This window comes from Protopterus annectens, chromosome 2.part1, assembly GCF_019279795.1.
Source record: "Protopterus annectens isolate FY-2018-M chromosome 2.part1, PAN1.0, whole genome shotgun sequence".
NCBI classification, from domain to species: Eukaryota; Metazoa; Chordata; order Ceratodontiformes; family Protopteridae; genus Protopterus; species Protopterus annectens.
This window is the reverse complement of record NC_056729.1, coordinates 593009-615602: the sequence shown is the minus strand read 5'-3', so window position 1 is coordinate 615602 and position 22594 is coordinate 593009.

Here is a 22594-nt window from a genome sequence, read left to right as displayed (position 1 = left end):
GTGTGTGTGGAGATTAATGATTTTGAAGCCATTCATACTCACTCCACCTCACATTTCCCTACTTTAGCACAGCTGCTGATGTCATTCACCTTGAAATAACCCTTTGGCCATGTTTCATTTATATGAGCTCTGTGGTGCTTGTGGTAACTGTGCAATACTGTAGTGTAACAAACTAGTTAGGTAGGAGTTCTGAGCCTGCCAACTGTGATAATGTGTGTGTTTCCCTGAAAGAGTGTGTGTGTGTGTGTGTGTGTGTGTGTGTGTGTGTGTGTGTGTGTGTGTGTGTGTGTGTGTGTGTGTGTGTGTCTTGGTTGACACCTGCTTTTGTGGACATTCACACTTACTACACTTCCCTTATCCTCCTTTAGCACTGGTGCTGATGTTACACACTTTCATAGATACCTTTGGAGAGCTCGCCAATGTGTAAGCTCCATGGCAAATGCAATAACTACGTAACACTGTAATAGCAATACATAGTTAGCTAGGGGTTTGTAACTCAGTTCTTGAAAGTGTGTGTCATCAGTATCCTGTGTGGGTGTTAAGGTGATTGTATAATTACAGGATCCATTGCAGTGTGGGTTTTGCTATATCATTATATTGAGGACCTATATGTACCATTCTCCACATTACAAGGCCAACAGTTTTCAAACACTGTAGAGGTTGTTGTAAACAATCCTCAGCCATAAATGTGTCCAGCCATGTGCAATTACTATGTGACAGTATGCATTAGTAAACAATATAGGCAACCGTTATAATACCCGATACCATTCTCCAGCCACAGATCATACACAAACACACTTGGCTCTTACTCGCTTACTCCCTTTTTTAGTTTGTCTCTGTCTCTCTCTCTTTCTCTCTCACTCCCTCTCTGGTGGAAGTGGAAAAGTACATCTGTTTTGCATAGGACGCAGCTTGAGTTTTGTAAGTAATGTTCATGATCAGCTTATGGCCTGTGCACAAATTGCAGTCCCCCACTTGCTAATTGCATGTGGAACAGCTGTGGTATCATTTCTATAGCCAATTGCATGGAAACACACTCCTATAACTAAGCACTTCATGTGGATGTTGAACCTTTTCCTTTACTGTGAGCAGAACTTCATGTGGGTGTTTGACAAACAGCATCACAGAGGGTAGTTGTAAATAGTTCTTACAACATACACTGTGGAGACAGGCCAACAAACAGGAGGGGGATGTTCCAGACAAGAGGACAGAATGTAAGTATTGCTGTTCTACATTTGAAGTAATGTTGGTTTAACAGGGTTTGTGTGAATATGGGTGTTCTACATGATTTAAAGTCTGGCATGACAGTATGTGGTTGAGGAAACTCTCACCTGTAGGGCTATCTGCAGACTGGCCAGAGTTTGGAGTTTTACATGTGTTGTGTTACTCACACATTTCCTATCTTTAGAAATGCAGTAGGCTATTCTGATGATTGCAGTCAGTACATGGTGACATCCATCTGAGTTACTGACTTCATATCCCTCAGAAGAGATATGTCACAACAAACCCTGTTACACCAGGACTTTTATCAGTTTATCACAGAAATATGTCAATATTGGGCCTGTGTTTATGCCTCCGCCCCCCAAGTCTGTCACCTTTTGTCCATATGTCATGCAGTAAGAGGTGCATATGTACAGTATATTATTATTTATTGCCATCATACCTGAGAGATATCAGACTGCTAGACATGTTATGTATAGCAGGCCTTATATTTGAGGACAAAACCTGGACATTCTGTTGTAGTCTGTACAGTAGTAAGGTCTGTGTACTTATGGTGATTGTTGACAGAGTGTGTATTGTGAATATGTCATTTGGCCTGTATACAGACTGTGGTAGATGTCATTGTTCTTGGTCCTGTTCTATCTGACGTTGCATGCTGCTGCAGTTTATGGTACCCTATCAGCGTACATGTTTGTAGGGCCAGACTGACACATGTCCCATAACCCAGTCAGACATCACACTACACTGTGTATTGGGCCAGTATATGTAGGGTTAATGTGTGAGTGGTGCATATGAGGATGGTTTTGTTTATAGGTTCATAGGTTCATAGATTAGTACTAATTAGTCCTTGTGAGACTCAAACCCTGCACCGTGTGTTTGTAAGGCAAACACCTTAACCATTAGGCCATCTTCCCAACCCCCACAGTCTGTATGCTGTACTATTAATTAGGGTTACCACAATGTGACTGTGACTGTGTTCAGACTGGCTGTCGGTATGCACTTTCACACTGGTGTCTGTTACTCCATGCTGTTACATGCCTGTAGTGCCTCCTATATTTTCAAGTACATGTGTATTCCCCCATAGGAAACTTGGGTCGGTGCTGTGGCAGTCTGCCTCTAGTTTGCACAGTGCTTTTTGACATGCCTAGAAGCTCATTTACCTAGTGTGATGTTATGTCGCGATATTTGTCAGATGTACTGTTGCCTGTCCACCATAAGTGTGTATTTCTGAAAAAGCAGTGGGATGCTGTGAAGATGTATGTCACTAACTAGTGGGAAGTATGTGGGCTTGGGACCTCTGCTCCTCCAGTTAATATGTCTAGGGACAGACAGGAGTGTGTGAATGCATTAACTGTGTGAGCTTATCTATTCCAGTATTTTTGTGATATCCCCATTTACATAGCTGTAATCATCCACTTTGTCAGGCTTGGTCCACACTTCCTGCCCTAAGGAGTTCTGTGTATACCTCTGGAATAACCAGATTGTGTAAGACTGTCCACGTTTATTGGTCATATCTCGGATGTATTCCACAGGATCATTACTGTGATTTATGTGGTACTTCACTATGATTATCTTATGATGTCTGTCAGTAACTGATGGTGTACATGTCAGTATCAGAAGTGAATTCCCACACAACATGTCTGTTGACACAACCCCTGTTACTGTAGCAAAATTCTACATTTATACTGCAAAACTTACATTGCATCCCCTTGCACTAAGAGGTTGTGACTAGTTTTGCTGAGGTATGACTCCACTACATGCTATGGGGATATGTTATGTATACATATTATACATATATATAGATGTGTGTATATATATGTATATATATATATATATATATATATATATATATATATATATATATATATATATATATATATATATATATATATATATATATATATATATATATATATATATAGACAGAGAGAGAGAGAGAGATTATATATATATATATATATATATATATATATATATATATATATATATATATATATAATATGCCAGGGGTTCCACGGGCACTACCAGGTAAAACCCATTTGTTACTCTCTCCTGATAATAACAAATGTCTGATGGATCTGCATCCCTGTTGGGACCAGTCAGGACCCCACTCACGTGGCCTGCTGCATTGTGGTGTGGACATCACCCCCCCCCTGCAGTGCTGGTGTAGGTACTGCCACTATGGGAGCAGCTGTGACTTGTTGCACGTCCACATAGACCTCCACCTGTTTGTGTTGCTGACCTATGTTCACATGGCTGATGCCCTACTCTCACCATATGCTCTAACACAGACATCACATGGTCGAGGATTGCCACCATCTCATCCAGCCGTCTATCCAGGACCTTGCAAAATAGAGGTGGGCACCTGCAAGATCACAGATGTTGTTAAGTACAGCAGAATGAGTAACCCTCTGGAGCTTTAGACTCTGTCTGGTGTAATATTCCATACATGCCTGTGCCTCCATGACAGATTGAAACATGCATCTGATGACACCTGCTGTGGCACGTCTGCAAGGGGCATAATAATGAGCAGCCCTCCTACGACCACCCCTGTACATCTGCCTGTGTGGTACCTCGGTGGTCATCCTGATATGGCTGCTGTGTACAGACACACTTGCCATAGTCCCCACACTGTCCTGTCCCATCCCACCATCCGCCAACTGTCCCTCATCTATGGCAACTGGTGGCAGGGTATGTATAGGCATTGTGACTGTGAGTGGGGCTGGGGTGGATAAAAGTGGGATGTCAACCGATGGCACAGCTTCAGCCCCTGATAACCCTGACTGTGCCTCACCATACCTATCATCATTTTCAGAGTCTATATGGACACTAACATCAGTTTTCCTGCAGGAGGGACCCTGACCCACCTCACCACCTGTGAGGGGAAATCAAAAAATGTAATTTAAGACCTGTACGTTATTGCTTACCTCTACACACACTCACACAATCACATACACACACACACACACACAATCACACAGACACACACACACACACACACACACACACACACACACACACACACACACACACACACACACACACAGACACTCTTACAGGTGAGGTGGCTCAAAGATATTACACAGACCTCTCATTACCCAACAGTCAACATGCATGACATACAACACTCAGCAGCATGCACTGCATCTATACTCAGTCCTTGTTACAAACATTGTACATCTCTGTGATGCATGAGTTGTGTTAGTTGGTGAGGCCCCTTCCCCTGGAACACACTGCACTGATGTACATAGTATTGTTGTGCACCTGTACAGCAGCCTGGCATGTACTGTGCACCATACCTCATGAATGTACACACCACTGATGAATGTGTATATGTGTGGCAGTTATGTTTGCTCTGTTGCTCACAGCCCCTATGTGTTTGTCAGAGACATGCCTGGGATGTTATGAGGACTGATGTCAATGGTTAATGCCTGTCCTCTTATTTGCAGCTCTCATCATCAGCATTGCATGTATGAGCAATAAAATCTGATTACACTGACAACCTTCAAAGCTTACTGTGGATATGAGGAGTGTACACAACCTTGTTGACATGCCAGCCTCTTCCATGATACACAGTGGGGCCACAATACTGCATATGTTAACATTACACACACATGATATGTGACATATGAACTGTGCAATCAAATGCAGTATCAAACAAATGTGTTAGTCATGCAGATGCTGATTGAAATGCATACAATATGTGGGTTGCATAAGTGTGCACACCTTTAACCCAATGCTTTGTTGCAGCACCTGTTAATTGAACTACACCAGTCAATATTTCTGGAAGGGGTATACTTGCATGGCCCATCTTCACTTGCCATTATTTGGTTACTCTGCCCTACAAATGTCCCCCAACTCTGCCGGATTGCAAGGTCAGCTCATGTGCACAGCCCTTGGAGGTCACACAGTGACTTCACTATTGCTGTGGAGTCAGGGTTATGTCTGGTACAATTCATGACCTTGACTGTGTTCAAATACAGCCTGTCTTAGTGAACTTTGGATGTATGCTTCAGTTCACTGTTGTGTTTCAGGATGACACCCCTCCCCATCCTCAGCCTTATTGCAGATGCTTGACAACTATGGGCCACACATGAGTGTCATTTTGCAGTGTTCCAAATTCAGAACACCATGTCTACCAGCCTAGTTCCTGCTAATGAACAGCAAACCTAAAGGTGTATACTGGCACCAGCAAGGTAAAAATGGGGATGTGGGGTATGAGGTGGAGTGAGGTGCTGCTTGTGCACCACATTTATCTTTATTAATACTGTCTGTAGGTTTCAGCCTTGGTCTCAGTACACCATTACACACTGCAACACATGCTTTGGGACACTTGATGTTATGCATATGCTACCTGTAGAGAGCCCTGGATGATGTTTCCTGTGGAACAACTCTTCCACCTGATTACCCTAACCCATAAGCCATACTTATGCAGATTCCAGGCAATTGATGACACAGGTACTTCACAGACAGTACTAGCTAGACATTCCTGCAAGTCCCTCAGTGTTGCTGCATGTTTCTGTGCAGCCTCCATGACCTGTTTGGAGCATGTGTCGTCATCTGTCTTGGATGGGCATCTGTTTATTTTCTACATTAATGTTGTCCCATACTTCATACACACATACACGACTGTCTGCACTGTTTGCCATGGTATATGCAATGGTGAGGTAAGGCTACTTCTCCAACTCCTGAGTGCTACTTTTCTGATATGGGATCCATTCCATGGTTTGTAAGATGTGTGCAAGCCATGACTGCCTCTATTGCAGGTGAGTAGGCAAATATCATGGACATACTTCTTGGACAGCAGACCATTATTTGGTGTGACATTGAGGCCCTGTACTTGATGGAAGGTGTGTACTCAAGAAGAGTGAATGCTGTCAGTACCTCAAAAGCTGCTTCCACAATATGTTATTTGGAGTGTGTGCACACATATGCTTCCAGTGTTTGTTAAGGTATGTTTTCCCCATATTTGTTGTCCTAACATAGGATTCCATATTACACATTCATTGCTCATGTTAGGATCTCATTACCACTTGTAAAAGGTGTGGAATGTGGTACTGAGATTTGTCATTGTTTAGATCAGGAACAGTTGTCATTGTAATAGTGGTGCATACACTGTTGTAGCCACTGAATAAGGGTAATGTTTCAGACATGTCCCTACTGTAGGCCATTTGTCCCACCATTATGTTCATCTCTGTCCATACATCTTGCACTGACAGGTTGTTAAGTATACCGCAGGACTCTTACATACCCTTCAGATATGCCACCATAATGGCTACTGTGATGCAGCAATAAGTGAACATGTACAGCATGCATTATGGGTAGGTGTATTAAATGTGTGCATGACAAATACCAAGGCCATAACATGGCTGGTGTATTGGCAAACCTAATAAAACAACTCCATACTCACCAGCTACATGCTGCTGCCCCAGCTGTGTACCAGAGAGACCTACATAGTTGTGTGAGAGACATAACGTCAGTAGCCACACCTGTGGCATTGGTACAGGGTGGGAGCAGCATTTCAGTACAAAAGCAGTACAAACCCACAATACTAGAGATTATTCACATCTGTTCATTACTACACTGCAGCAACAGATATGTTATTTGACATATGCATGTAGATACTTTACAGATGAAGATGGGTAAGCAGCAGTGGTCTACTAATGTGCCTGGGGCCTTATCTGCATGCTCCCCATCCATTGTGCGGGTGGCACCCTCCTCCACAATGCTATCTTCAGGTTCCTGGCTTGGTTGGTGGGCAGGTGCCCCAAGGCTGGCAAGGAGCTCCTCAGTATGTGTCAATGGGGGCTGGATGGCATGACTCCCACGTGTGGCTAGCTGCTCCCCTAACTGCAGCAGCATGCTGATGGGCATTGCAGGTCAGGTTAGTGCACCGATGCCACACCTGCTCAAAACTGTGGATATTCTTCTTGTTTCACTGCTGCAATTATCACATTTGGGTTATCTGCCTGCAGGTAGCCCTCAGTCTGCCTGAATACCAGAATCTTGGGATTTCTGCATCAGATGCTGTCGCTTCTTCCATGATGTCAGGACGTCAGGGGTATAAAACATGCAGCCGATGCCATTACATCAGTCTTTCTTGCCGTGCAGTGCCTGGAGCAGAAGCAGTTCGCAAGTGCCGGTCGGCCGCCTCCTGAAATTTTCATTTTTCAAGTTTCAGACTTGAAGTCTTCTAAAAGACAAGTACCCCATTGGGGATCCTTTTTTCTTGCTCTAACCAATGTCAGAAAAAAATAATAATTGTCTTGCCTGTGGAAAGCAAATACGTCACAGAGATTTTCTTTCTTACTGCATCACCTGTTTAGGCCCTGACCACGACGTCCCTCGCTGTCGGTTTTGTGCCTTGTTCAATGCCCAAACTATTCGTCATGGGCAATTTTTATTGTAGCTAAATTCTTTCGCTCTTGATCTCCACACTCCAAAATGGCTTCGATAAGCCATCCAACTACTGATCTTCCAAAAAAAAAATGCAAGGATAAAGACAGAGACAGACTGCATAGGTCCAAAACTGCCGACGACGCTACCGTTAAGCTAGTCGCCAGTCCACCGGTACTCAATGAGGCACTTTCACAGTCCCTGATACCTGCTTCTACAGATTCACAGGCCTCTACTGATACCCATTCGGAGTCCGGTATGCCGCGAGATGCTACTTCGACTATGGAACCTGTGGATGTCTCCAACTTGGATGGGTCCGGAGCTGCTGTGCAGGCACCAGCTTCTGAGGGTGTATTCAGGCCTTCTGATTTACATATTAAACTGACAACTTTATTTCAAACCAAAAATTACAATTTCTCAGGCCTAGATTTCGCACTACGCCTAGGAAACTGATGACCAAATCACATTCTCAGGGCCCACATGCCACAAAAACAAATGTTTAGAATGGCTGAAGATTTCATTACCTTAATTAGGGGAAGTCAGCTTTCCCCCTCAAAGAGACCAAGAACTGATTTTCCTTCTGATTCTTCTGATCAGGAATCTGATAACTCTGATCCTTTTGACTACCAGGACATACCCATATCTACCTATGAGGATTCTGATGCAGAGCATTCCATTCCCTCTGCTTCCCCTCCAGAAGATTTTTCTTTTGCTGAAACCCTGCATACCCTTAGAGAGCATTTCCGCTGGGAGAGCCAGGGCTACTCTCAGTCCAAAAAGAGACTCAGGGAATTTTTAATCTTGCCACAGCACAGGCCTCTAGCTATCCCTCCTGTTCTGGAAATTGTAGATGATGTCTTCTTGGAATCCAGCCTTACCCCTGATACTTTGCCACCAGCTCCAAGGAAACCTGACAGGTACTATAGAGTACCTGACTCTCACAAATTCCTTTTTAAGAATTCTACTGTGGATCCAGAGACCATTTCCCAGGGTCCTAAAGGCATTAATGGTACAACTGCCAAAAATCCGACCTCTTCAGACAGGGATTCTAAGGCTTTAGACAGATGGGGAAAGAAGGTATACACTTCTGCTACTCTGTCCATTAGGGACTTAAATTGCCAGTTTCATATGTTAAAGTATCAGCAGCATATTATGGAGTTAATTAAACAGAAAATGATGTTGATTCCTGACTGTGCAGAACACAAAGAATTACAAGAGTTAATGCATTCTGCTAACCAAGTTGGTAAACATGCTTTGCAATGTGGGTTTGATGCCTTAGAAGCATCTTGCAGGGCTGCTGTCACTGGGTCTGTTCTTAGAAGGCATGCTTGTCTTAAGGAACAAAACTTGCCAGATCATGTGAATGCAAAATTACTGGATGCACCATTAAACCAAGAGCGTTTATTTGGTGATAAAGCAGAAGAAGTCCTCAAAAGAATGGAGGAGAAAGCTAAATCTATGCAAACTGTTAAAGATTTCTTACAAGTACAGCCACCTAGATTCAGTAGGCATTGGCATTCATAAAACTGGTCTTTTCCAGTCCCTTCCAGGCATTTTCAGTCCAAGCCCAGGGGCAGCAGACCACCAAGACTTCCGTCTCAGGTTATGCACAGATCTAAGGAATGGAGTGCTCCCACGTCCAAAACAGGGAGTAGTAAGCCACTATCCTATGGTAAAATGGCACAATGACTTATCCTTACCTCTTCCAAGCCTTGCCCAAGTACTTGCACCTTTAGGAGGGAAACTTGCCCTGCATGCCAAAAAACTGGGAATACATTACCCAAGACAGATGGATCTTAAACATTGTTTCCCAGGGATACAGATTCCACTTCCATTTACTCCTAACCCTAAGCAGATGGCGAGACCTCCCCCCAAACCAGTGGGCAGAGGCCCAAAAGCAAGTACTTTCTCTTCTCTTCTCAGCATCAAGGCTATTCAACCTGTCCCAGCAGAACAAAGGAGACAAGGTTTTTATTCCAGACTGTTTCTGGTTCACAGAAAAGAAACTCTTGGTGTCCTATCCTGGATATTTCTATTCTCAACACCTTTCTGGTGGTTTAAAGTTCAAAATGCTTACTCTCCAACAGCTGCTTCCTATGCTAGCCAAGGACTCCTGGCTAGCAAACTTAGACTTAAAAGAAGCCTATCTGCACATCCCCATAAGGGAATCTTGCAGGAAATACCTACACTTCAGAGCAGGCTCTATGTACTATCAGTTCTCTGCACTTCCCTTTGGCTTATCTACTGCACCCAGGGTATTCACAAAGTGCCTAGCTCCAGCCATTGCATATTGCAGGCAGAAACGCATTCAGATTTACCCATACTTGGATGATTGCCTGATTCAGACAGACAGTCAGGACTTGCTACTACAGCACCTGGCATTTGTAGAGACTTCTAACTTGACTGGGGTACACCATCAATGAAAAGAAATCACAGCTGTTACCCAGCCAACAGATTGCATTCCTGGGAGCAAGCTTGAACACAATTTCCCAGATGGCATTCCTCACTCCAGAGAAACAAATTTATTTGACAAACTACTTCAATCTACTGGCCAACAAAACCAGCCATCTGCAAGACAAATACTGCAAGCCCTGGGGTTCATGGCCTCTTGTACTCTATTAATTCCATATGCAAGACTGCATATGAGGAAACTTCACTGTTACCTAAAAAGTCTTTGGTGTCAATATTCTCAGGACCTGGAAACAATGATTCTTATCATTCCTTGCTTAAGGGCAGAGTTCCTTTGTTGGACACAACCACAAGGGACTCCCTTTCACTCTACCCCCTGCCATCCAAACCATAATAACAGATTTATCAGACTATGCATTGGAGGGCTCACATAGCAGAGCAGTGCATTCAGGGCAAGTGGAACCCAAAGCAAATGCACCTGCATATCAATCAAAAAGAAATATTAGCTGTACAGAATGCTCTGACAGCCTTCAAAGGCCTTATTCTTCCAGGACAACTATTGGTAAAGACAGACAACACCACAGTTATGTGGTACATAAACAAGCAGGGGGGAACCCATTCCTACCCACTCTGCAGATTATCCATGGCTCTGTGGAACACAGTCTTGAGCAGCCAAGTGCACCTGCAAGCTCAATTCCTGCCAAGCAAACTAAATTCACTGGCAGATGACTTAACCAGAAATCTCTTGGACCCACATGAGGGGAAACCGGAACCCAAAATATTCAAGCTTTTGAGGCACAGATGGCGGACACCAGAGGTGGACCTTTTTGCTTCCCCTCAGAACTATCAATTGAGCAAATATTGCACCAGAACTCCCCACAGCCAAGCTTGGAAGGTGGATGCCACGTCCTTCACCTGGGAAAACCTCTCAATCTATGCCTTTCCCCCTCTACCCCTCCTCTCAAAGGTTCTACTAAAGAACAAACAGGACAAGCCAAGAACTATCCTGATTCCACCAGACTGGCCACGCCAGCACTGGTACCCTCTTTTACACAGCCTGACAGTGCTGCCACCATAGCATCTGCCTCAGACTCCTTCCCTGCTGTCCCAGCAGGCGGGCCAGATTCTGTACCCTCAGCTACAGACCCTGAAGCTAGCAGCCTGGTTCATCCACTGATTTTTTCTCCAGTAACTCTCAGTAAGCAGATGCTGGATGTCATTCTTGAGGCAAGGAGGCCTAGTACGAGAAAATCCTATTAGGAAAAGTTGAAAAGATATTGCTCCTGGAGCCAGTCTCAGGGAATGGACACAACTGTGCCCAACTTACCTCATATACTAGATTACTTAGCAGAAATGCTCCACAAAGGCCTATCCTTCTATTCAATTAAGATCCATGCCTCTGCCATCTCAGCTCCTTATAATACAGAGCCACTGCTTTTTTCTCATCCTTTGCTCAAACAGTTCCTGAGAGGAGCCAAGAATTTAGGACCCGCCAGGAGAGCTCCCACTCCTACCTGGGAGCTTAACATTGTATCGGAAAATCTCACGCTTCAGCCTTTTGAACCTGCTGACAAAGCTGAGTTAAAATTCCCCTCATGGAAAACAGCTTTACTTCTAGCCATAACTTCAGCAAAAAGAGTGTCTGAATTGCAGGCCCATATTAATGTGGAACCCTTCATTATCTAGCATCTGGACAGGGACTCCCTCAGGACTAACCCATCATTTATGCCCAAGGTGGTATCTAGTGTGGCTTTAAACCAATCCATTCATTTGCCTACTTTTTTCCCTAATCCTCAGAATATAGGGGAAAGGATCCTGCACTCCCTGGATGTGCACAGGCAGCTCAGGTTCTATCTGGACAGGACTAAGCCTTTCAGAAAATCTGACCAGCTGCTAGTCAGCTTTGCTGTATAGGCAGAGAGCAAGGCCATTTCAAAGTAAACCATTTCTAAATGGATAGCACACTGTATCCATTTCTGCTACAAGCACCATGGGAATCCTACCCCACTGGGAATCAGAACACATTCCACTAGGGCTAGATCAACCTCTACAGCATTCCTCAGGGGAGTCCCTACCAGGGACATCCTGGTAGCTGCAGCCTGGAGCTCTATACACACTTTCACCAAGTATTACCACTTACCTATCTTTTCTAAATCCAGAGCTGGATTTGCCACAGCAGTCTTACAGGGCCTGATTGCCAGCCCTAATGCTTCTTAACTACTTCCACCCTTCCTTAGCTTTGGTAATCGACCAAAATGTGATGACTGCAACAGTGAAACACAAAGAACATAGTACAGTTGTGTACACTTACCATAAATGTAGATGTTCACATCTATATCATGTTATCGAAATGTTACTACATCCAATCAATAAAGGTCGAACTATATTGATCGAAGTAGTAAAAATTCGAATAACCTAAAAAAAAATCACATAAAAAAAAACTAACTAGTGTAGGCAGGGGAGCAAGCCCCCATGCACCCTCACACCCCCCTACTTAAATATACAAACTCTGAGACTGCACTACATTGAGGTAAATGGAAATCTCCCCCTTATGGAGATTTTTGTTTACCTGCACGATGTTCTTGACATTCGACATTGTCGTGCCGAAAATATATTATTTTATATTGTCGGCTTACAACAACGTGAACTAGACACAGATGCTCAAGTGTATTCACTGTTGTAGTCCTAATTACCCTCCATCCAGTCCCCTGACCTAACTTTACTTCTACCTATCTTTGTTGTTTGGCATTTCTTATATCATGTGTATTTTCTTTTTTCTGGGGGTGTTCCATACCAAGTAATTGCTTCCAATTTTTGGAGGCACCTGACATCTGAGGCAAGAAAAACTGATGTTATGGCATCGGCTGCATGTTTTATACCCCTCAGGATGAGACGTCATGGAAGAAACAACAGCATCTGACGCAGAAATCTCAAGACTCTGGTATTCAGGCCGACTGATGGCTAGCTGCAGGCAGATAACCCAAATCTGATGACTGCAATAGTGAATACACTTGAACATCTACATTTATGGTAAGTGTACACAACTGTACTTTATGCAGGCAGACATCATTTACCTTGCAGATGAGCTCATTCCACAGGGTGGTCCTCTCCTGCAGATCATGGGCCCTGTGGCCAAATAGGGTTCCATGATGTAGTATGATAAAGTTTATAATGACATAATTTTCCTGGGGTGTATATGCAGGGAGCCATTCCTGGGACATTGTACCTGGAAGACATAAACAGGAAAAAAGGTCAGAGGACCTCATACTGCAAGGATATAAAAGTTGTTAATTGACATCTCTCTCTCCCCACACTATATCTGCAACAATAATTTAAACACACAAATCAATGGGTATATTTACACCAAACCTACTGTTGAGACATATATGTAATTGTTCAACAAATATTGAAATGTGTTTCTATTTATGTTCCATATTGAAACACTATCACTGGTGGCCTGTTGCTACCAATGTAACCTGCATGCTGTTGTAATGGCCACTGTGATTCCATATATGCATGTGTTCTGTTTGCTATGCAACTGTTCCAAATCTGGTGTTTAGAGTTGATAGAAATATCAATGCATGCTGTTAAAGTCAATCCTGGTTTGTGTTGACTATTACTAACCCACATATGTTCTAAAACTGCAACACCACAGCATGTTTAGGAAGGCCGTTCCAAGCGGACCCACCCCTCCCACCTCATCTGGCCATGGTACCAGGCCCCAGCATGTCTGGGACCCACCCCAGGACCTCCTCGTCCGCTGGTCCTGCACCACCTTCAGGTGGAACCACCTCAGGGGATGGGGCTCATCCCCCCCGGGAGCAGTTACAGACAGGATCCAGTCACCTGAAGTTAGGTCCAGGGTCTGGTGCTTAGAGAGCTCTGCAGAGAATTGGGATATCTGCTATGCCAGCTTGAGGGCTGCATGACCCAATTAAAGGGTCAGCCTGCCACTCCTGCTTTCCCCCCAGCACAGCCACCTTCAGGGCTGTGAAGGTGCAGTGGTGACTGCCCATGGAGGAGGACCTCAGTCCTACTGTTTCCATTTGGGGGCTCATGCATTTCCAATTTTCAAACAAACCTCCCCGTCCAAGGTGTTTACCCCCCATATGTGTCATATACAACTCCTGTATGCTGTCTTGTCTGTCTTGTCTGTCTTCCAACACAACCTACCTCCCCAAATATACCTACTATCCTTCCCCAACATCCCAATCTCACCTTAAAAAAGGGCAATCTTTTCCCCAAAAAAATTTCGCACCATACATAACTGTCAATTTCACACCCACTTACAACCTTCTGAAAAGTGCCTTAATCACTCTGTACCCAACAGTCCTTGTTCTGTCCAGCAACAAAATAATCAGCCCATGCAAGTCTCAAACCCATGAGCCTGCTCACCCTAGCTACAGCAATTTACTACTAAGCCATCTGAGTTGTAGATGTGTGTGATGTTTTCTCAAACATATCATGCAGCACAGTCATTTAACAGTAGTGAAAATGTATTTATGTATATACATATATATGTGTGTGTGTGTGTGTGTGTGTGTGTGTGTGTGTGTGTGTGTGTGTGTGTGCGCGTGTGTGTGTGTGTGTTTATGTATGTATGTATGTATATATGTAGACATACATGTGTATATATATATATATATATATATATATATATATATATATATATATATATATATATCTGTGTGTGTGTGTGTGTGTGTATGTGTGTGTGTGTGTATAGTGCATTTGGACATCAGATCCACACTCTGAACCTCCTTCCTCCACAGCTGACCTGCCCTGCCTTGCAACAAAATAGAGCATCACATGTGGACAAAGCCTAACATTATGGGGGGATATATAGGTACAGATCGTAGATATGCCTATTATAAACCTATGAAGTTTATGCATGATACATTTCACATTACCATGACAGTTCTGCAGGTGGTGGGGTCAGAAACTCATGTGTCTTTCATGACTTCATTACTTTCACCTTCAGCTATTTGCCGGACTAATATAGATGTTTGGAGGAACAGAACAAACACTATGATGGCTTAGATCTTGACATTCTGTACACATCTGCACAGTTGAGAGGTATGGCCCACTACCCACAGGGACAGATGCTATGTCCATAGCAGTTGTTCAGCAGGACATCATTACAGCAAGTCTTAATGGCACATATAAATCTTTCAAAATCATCTATGTCATTATTACAGACCAAGTATTACATTCAATTGCATGCTGACATGTTTCACATATCTGTTTTATTATTATGCTCTCTTCTGTGTTCCAGTTGATATCTTTCTTGTTTGTTTTTTTTTGTTTGTTTTGTTTTTTTTTAGTATTATTTTTTATTTTTTAGTATTATTTTTATCTTTTTTTATATATTTCTCTCTATCTCTCTCCACTACAGGGATCAAGCTGGTTTGAATAGTTTGCAGCTTGGTTTAGCAGCTGATGCTCATGATCAGGTGATGGCCTCTGCACCAATTGGTGTTCCCCATTTGCTAATTGCATGCAGGCAGCTGTGTAGTTCTTCCAGTAGCCAGTTTCATAGCAACCCACTACTATAAATGACTACATCATGTGGGCATTGTCCCTTTACCTTTCCTGTATGGAAGACATCCTTCCTGTGTGTGGGCAGTTGTGTTACAGACAGCAGGTAGCAATGCCTCTTGTAACAGGACTTGTGGAAACAGGCCAACTACATGTTTGTATAAGGTTCCAGACCTAGGGACAGTGTGTGAGTATTGCTGTTATATGCATTGAATACTGCTAGTTTTACAGGGTTTTTGTGTACATGCTAGTTTTGCATAGAATGCAGTCTGTCTGCATAGCTCTCAACTGTGGGTCTATCCACATGATGAAATGATAAACTGCACAGTGACTTACAAGGCAGAAACTTTAAAGTATATAAAGCAAAAACAAAAATGTTAGCACTTTCACGACTCACAGGCTTCTTCATCAGACAGTTTGAATCACTCTACAAGCACCTTTAAATAACAGCAGAATCATTAACAGCTGAAGTTAAATGCCAGAAAGTGTATAGTCATCCCCTTTGGCAAAAACAAAGTGCCCACAAATTACCACATAGGTGGTAATCCATTAAGTACAGAAGAAGTAATTAGGGACCTGGGGACCCAAGTTGATAGCAATCTCTCATTTGACAACCATGTGGCCAAAGTGGTTAGAAAAACATTTTATATAGCCCACCTAATCATGAAGGGATTCACATCTAGATCAGGGGACGTCATCATGCCTCTTTACTCATCCCTCATCAGGCCCATAATTGAGTACAATGCCCCTTTTGGGATGTACCTTACCAGACACCTGCAGCAACTGGAAAGACCCCAAAAGTACCTCACCAAGAGGATCAAAAGACTCAAACAGATGCCATATGCTGCCCGGTTAAAGAAACTCCAGCTCGACTCAGTGGCATACCGCCTGTTCAGAGGCGATCTGTGCCTGACGTATAAAGCCATGTCCAACCTGGAATTAATGGACATGCTGCACCTCAGAAAATCCAAATCCCATCGAGCTACATGCTCAAGAGACTTGAACCTCAGCACTGAAATAAATAGGACATGCTGGAGGGACAGATTCATAACCCAGAGGCTCCCTTCACTCTGGAATAAAATCCCAGTCCAGGTTAGGCAGAGTCCCTCATTGACTCTCTTCAAGAGGAATCTTGATGAGTGGATGGGAGATTGTAGGTTTACCCCGGGTATCACTTCTGTGTCACTGTTAGACAGAGGCACAGTATACTAACCTCAAAAATGGGCATAGCAAAATAAATTTAAAATGGGTGGCAAAAGCCAAACAATTCTGGCTAGGCTTATAAATGCCCTAGGGCAGATAGCCTAGTATGAACCTATGAACCTATGTTTAATTTTTAAAGAGGAACACTCAAAAATGAACAAGCATTTCATAAATCCTAGATGTAGACAATAAAATGACCTAACAAGAATAATAAAATGTAATTAAAAACATTCATAGATAGCAATGTTGATAAAGACTGCATATATCAAAAAAAATTAAAAAAAAATGTAAAAAGTATAAATGTATAAATATATGTACATATAAATAAAAATAAGACATTACCATTTATGTTTAAGCAGGCGTGCTTTTAGAAATGGTTTTAATGAGGAAATATTGTTAAGGCCAGGGGATTTCTCTGCACATAGCAGGAGAATCCACCTTTGTTCTGCAGCTTCAGTCCGATTTTCTAAATCACATCCTCTAATAGATTTATCAATAATTTATAACACCATAAATTTAAAAACATGTAAGTGATCTGTCTGTAGGACATGGGTTGTCAAAGCATTTGTTTCTTTTTTATTCTTGATGTCTCTATTATGTTCTAAAATTCTGTCTTTGAGACATCTATTGGTTTTTCCCACATAGTATGCATGGCATTTTTGACAATAAGCAAAGTAGATACGGTTTTCAGTTTTACAATCTGCATAGTGGTGCAGTTTAATGTTGAAATGACAGACAGGGTGTGTATATGTAGCATTCCTATAAATATATTGACAAGCTGCACATTTTCTGCATAGGAAAGTGCCTGTCCTCATAGATAAAGGTTTAGCTATAGAGGCAGGTTTATTACAAAGATGTTGCTGCAAAAACATATTATTTCTGAAAGAAAAAGAGGGGGTAGTGCCAACTTTATTTACAAAATCTGGAATATCACATAGAATATTCCAGTTTTTCTTAATAATATCACAATAGCAGTCAATGTCACTAGAATATTGAAAGACAACTCTGAAAGTTTCCTTAGTTCTAGAAGGGGTTTCAGATAGTTGTGACTCTTCTATTGTAGTACCATCATTTGGTTTGCATCTGCCTAATCTATGTGTCCAGGCTTCATTAATTGTTTTGTCTATGTCTAGCTCAGAATACCCCCATTCTAGAAATTCTAATTTTAGGTCTGTGATTTATTTTCTGGTGTCCACATCATCTTTATGCAGCCAACATACTCAATAGATTTGTCCTTTTAGCATATTTCAAGAATATACTGTGGATGCATACTTCTTTTGTGTAGAAGGGTGTTTTTTCTTATAGGTTTTTTGCAAATACTACTGGTAACTTTCTTAAGCTCAGATTTTGTGAGAAATACATCAAGAAACTCAATTTCACTAAAAGAATATGCGTATGTGAATTTCAAGAAGTCAGTAGTATCATGCATGAAGGCAACAACATTTTTAAATTCCTCTGTATCACCTTTCCACAACTTAAAAATATCATCCACAAAACGCACATACCAAAGGATGTTATCACAGTACTTATTACCGTCTGTTAGTATAGAAGTATGCTCCCAGTGTGCTAAAACTAAGTTGGCGTAGCTATTGGCAAAAGCTGAGCCCATAGCCACGCCAACATTCTGGAGATATATTTCATTGTCAAAACTGAAGATGTTATTTTCAAGCACAATTTCCAACAATGTGCAGATCAACTTAGTTTTATTATTAGAGTAACAGTTATTCATAGTCAAAAATTCCCTAATCATTTCAACACCTTTATCATTAGGAATACTGGTAAAAAGTGATCCAATGTCTAGTGTAACAAAGAGGTAGTCACTATCAATAGTCAAAAGTCTGGTGTGCAATCTTTCTAGAAATGATTTAGTATCTTTTAAGATGGTATAGAAAGAATCTAGTGTAATATGTAAGTTGTTTTCTAAAAAAATTGATAGTGGTTCGGTAGACCACCCAGTGTCAGCTACAATAGGTGTTATAGGTGGCATATTCTTATTTTTATGAATTTTTGGTAGACCATAAATCATTGGAATTAATGGACAGGAAACATCAAAGAAATTAAACAGGTCTTCGTTAATAAGTTCATTCATTAACAAATCAAACACTACAAAGGACACTTTTCCCATGATACTATTTGCAATTGAATTAGAATTGTGCTGATATGTGTTATCATCTTGTAACAGTGCCATCATTTGTTTATGATATAACTCCTTGTCCAAAACTACTATTCCTCCACCTTTGTCAGCTGGTTTAATGACAATCGGTTGCAAATCTTTTAATTCATTTAAAGCTAAAACATCATCACTGGACATGTTATAAAACTTACTTCTAGTCCCTGCTGTGAACAGTTGTCTAAATTCAAACTCACATACATTAATAAAATATTGCACTACAGAATTAAAACCTGGACTAAATGTGCTAGGTTTCTTATAAACAAATCCAGTGTTACCTGTTTTATCAGAAAAAATAGTTTTCAATGTAAGGTACCTTCCTAATAGCCTTAAGTCTTTTAGCATAACTGCATGGTCTACTCTCTTTGCAGGAAAGAAGGAGAGACCTTTATTTAGTAACAGTATATGTTCTGTGCTTAATTCAATAGAAGAAATGTTAAAACTAGACCTGTATTTATTGTCATCTCCGTTAGCATAACTGCATGGTCTGCTCTCTTCGCAGGAATGAAGGAGAGACCTTTATTTAGTAAAAGTATATGTTCTGTGCTTAATTCAATAGAAGAAATGTTAAAAACTAGACCTGTATTTATTGTCATCTCCTTTTCACCGTTTGTTGATTTTTCTCTGAGCTGGGGAATTGCTTCAGACTCCCTTTCTTTGTCATGCTTCTCGAGCGATTTTTTATGGGTAGAGAATCCTTGAGTAAAAAAAAAATAGCTGAAAATACCATATCCATTGAAGGAGTAGTGCCCGCTGAGCCATTAAGAGAAAAAGAGTTTTTTATAGTGCTATTCCATGTCCCTGATGTAGAAGGTGCTGCCTCTCTAGGTATATCACTATTAGAATTGTCTTTTAAAAGCTGTGAGTCATCAGATAAGGAAGTCAAAGGTGCAGGTTGTACAACATTCTTATCGGCTAGTATAACTGTTTGTTGCTTGCAACCAGTTGTTTGTACTGATACTGATGCCGTAGTTGTAGATGTACCATTTGTTCCATGAATGGGCGTTTTTCGTTGGTTGTTATAAAGATTGACAGACACTGTAGCCAATCTATTGGTAGAGTCTCTAGGCCACGAAAAGACCTGTTGATTTTGAAAGTCTTTACAGTCCCTTTGCAGCTTTTTAACTTTAGTAAGCTGCAACCATTTCTCATAAGAAATGATATTGTCCTGTAATAAATCTAATTTATCTTGAATTATATCCAGTGTATAGGAACTGCAAATGGTATTTTGACACAAAAGAATCTCATTTTTGAAGTCATTCTCCATAGGAAGAAAGAAATTAAAAAGTAAGTTGATGCACTGAACACTAAATTGCAAGTTTAGTTCTTGCCATCTCCTTAACAACTCCAGGTAGTCATTGCCATAGCTTGGCATGTTGAGTACCCTTAGTCCTCTTGGGATAACATTGTATTGCAAACAAGCCTGTAGGTGCAGATGCTTCTATTGCAGTTGCTTGTATCTATAGAGTTTATTTTCCAGTTCTTTATAGTTTTTTAGAAACTCATAGAGTTGTGGACCTTTCTCCATACTATTGTCTTCATCCATATTGCTTATATTAAACAGCGGATTCTCTGTGATATTAAGTATATGATTCAATAGTTCATAGTCTGTAGCTCTTACATCTCCCAGATATTGTCGAAATGTAGTTTCCATTTCACCAGTTTCTGCCATGCCCCTTTTCTCCGAATACAAGAAGAATATATAGACTAAAAAATGGATAGAGTGAAGTCTAGTGCAGTAAAAGCAGCAAATGAAGAAATGATAAACTGCACAGTGACTTACAAGGCAGAAACTTTAATTAAAAGTATATAAAGTAAAAACAAAAAGGTTAGCACTTTCAGGACTCACAGGTCGCTTCATCAGACAGTTTGAATCACTCTACAAACACCTTTAAATAACAGCAGAATCATTATCAGCTGCAGTAAATGATGTTTAATTTTTAAAGAGGAACACTCAAAAATGAACAAACATTTCATAAATCCTAGATGTAGACAATAAAATGACCTAACAAGAATAATAAAATGTAATTAAAAACATTCATAGATAGCAATGTTGATAAAGACTGCATATATAAAAAAAATATTTAAAAAAATATATGTAAAAAGTGTAAATGTATAAACATATGTACATATAAATAAAAATAATACATTACCATTTATGTTTAAGCAGGTGTGCTTTTAGAAATGGTTTTAATAAGGGCATATTGTTATGGCCAGGGGATTTCTCTGAACATAGCAGGAGAATCTACCTTTGTTCTGCAGCTTCAGTCCGATTTTCTAAATCACCTCCTCTAATAGATTTATCAGTAATTTGTAACACCATAAATTTAAAACATGTAAGTGATCTGTCTGTAGGACATGGGTTGCCAAAGCATTTGTTTATTTTTTATTCCTGATGTCTCTATTATGTTCTAAAATTCTATCTTTGAGACATCTATTGGTTTTTCCCACATATTATATATGGCATTTTTGACAAAAAGCAAAGTAGACAAGGTTTTCAGTTTTACAATCCTATAAATATATTGACAAGCTGTGGTAATCAACCCAAATGTAATGAGTGCAAAAGTGAAACGCAAAAAACATAGTACAGCTGTGTACTCTTACCATAAATGTAGATGTTCGTGTCTATATCACATTATCGACATTTTACTACATCCAATCAATAAAGGTCGAACTTTATTGATCGAAGAAGTAAAATTTTGAATAACCTAAAAAAAAAAAATCAATCACTACAAAAAAAAAAAAACGAACTAGCGTAGGCAGGGGGGACGCCCCCCTATAACCCCCACACCCCCCTACTAAAATGTACAAACTCCTAAGACCGCACTACATTGAGGTAAATGGAAATCTCCCCCTAACATAGATTTCCATTTACCTGCACGGTGTTCTAGACTTTCGACATTGTCGTGCCGACAATATCGTATTCAATATTGTCGGCTTATGACAATGTGAACTAGAACCAGATGTTGGAGTGTATTCATTGTTACAGTCCTAATTACCCTCCCTCCAGCCCCCTGACTTATCTTTACTTCTACCTATCTTTGTTGTTTGGCATTTCTTATATCATGTATATTTGATTTTTGCTGGGGGTGTTCCATACCATGTAATTGCTTCCTATTTTGTGGGGCACCTGACATCTGGGGAAAGAAAAACTGATGTAATGGCGTCGGCTGCATGTTTTATACCCCTGACGACCAGACGTCATGGAAGAAGCGACAGCATCTGACTCAGAAATCCCAAGACTCTGGTATTCAGCAGACTGATGGCTACATGCAGGCAGATAACCCAAATGTGATGACTACAACAGTGAATACACTCGAACATCTACATTTATGGTAAGTGTACACAACTGTACTTTATGCAGGCCGACATCATTTACCCTGTGGACGAGCTCATTCCACAGAGCGGTACTCTCCTGCAGATCATGGTCCCTGCGGCCAAATAGGGTTCCATGATGTAGTATGATGAAGTTTATAATGACATCATTTTCCTGGGGGGTATATGCAGGGAGCCATTCCTGGGGCATTGTACCTGGAAGACATAAACAGGAAAAAAGGTCAGGGGACCTCATACTGCAAGGATATAAAAGTTGTTAATTGACATCTCTCTCTCCCCACACCATATCTGCAACAATAATCTAAATACACAAATCGATGG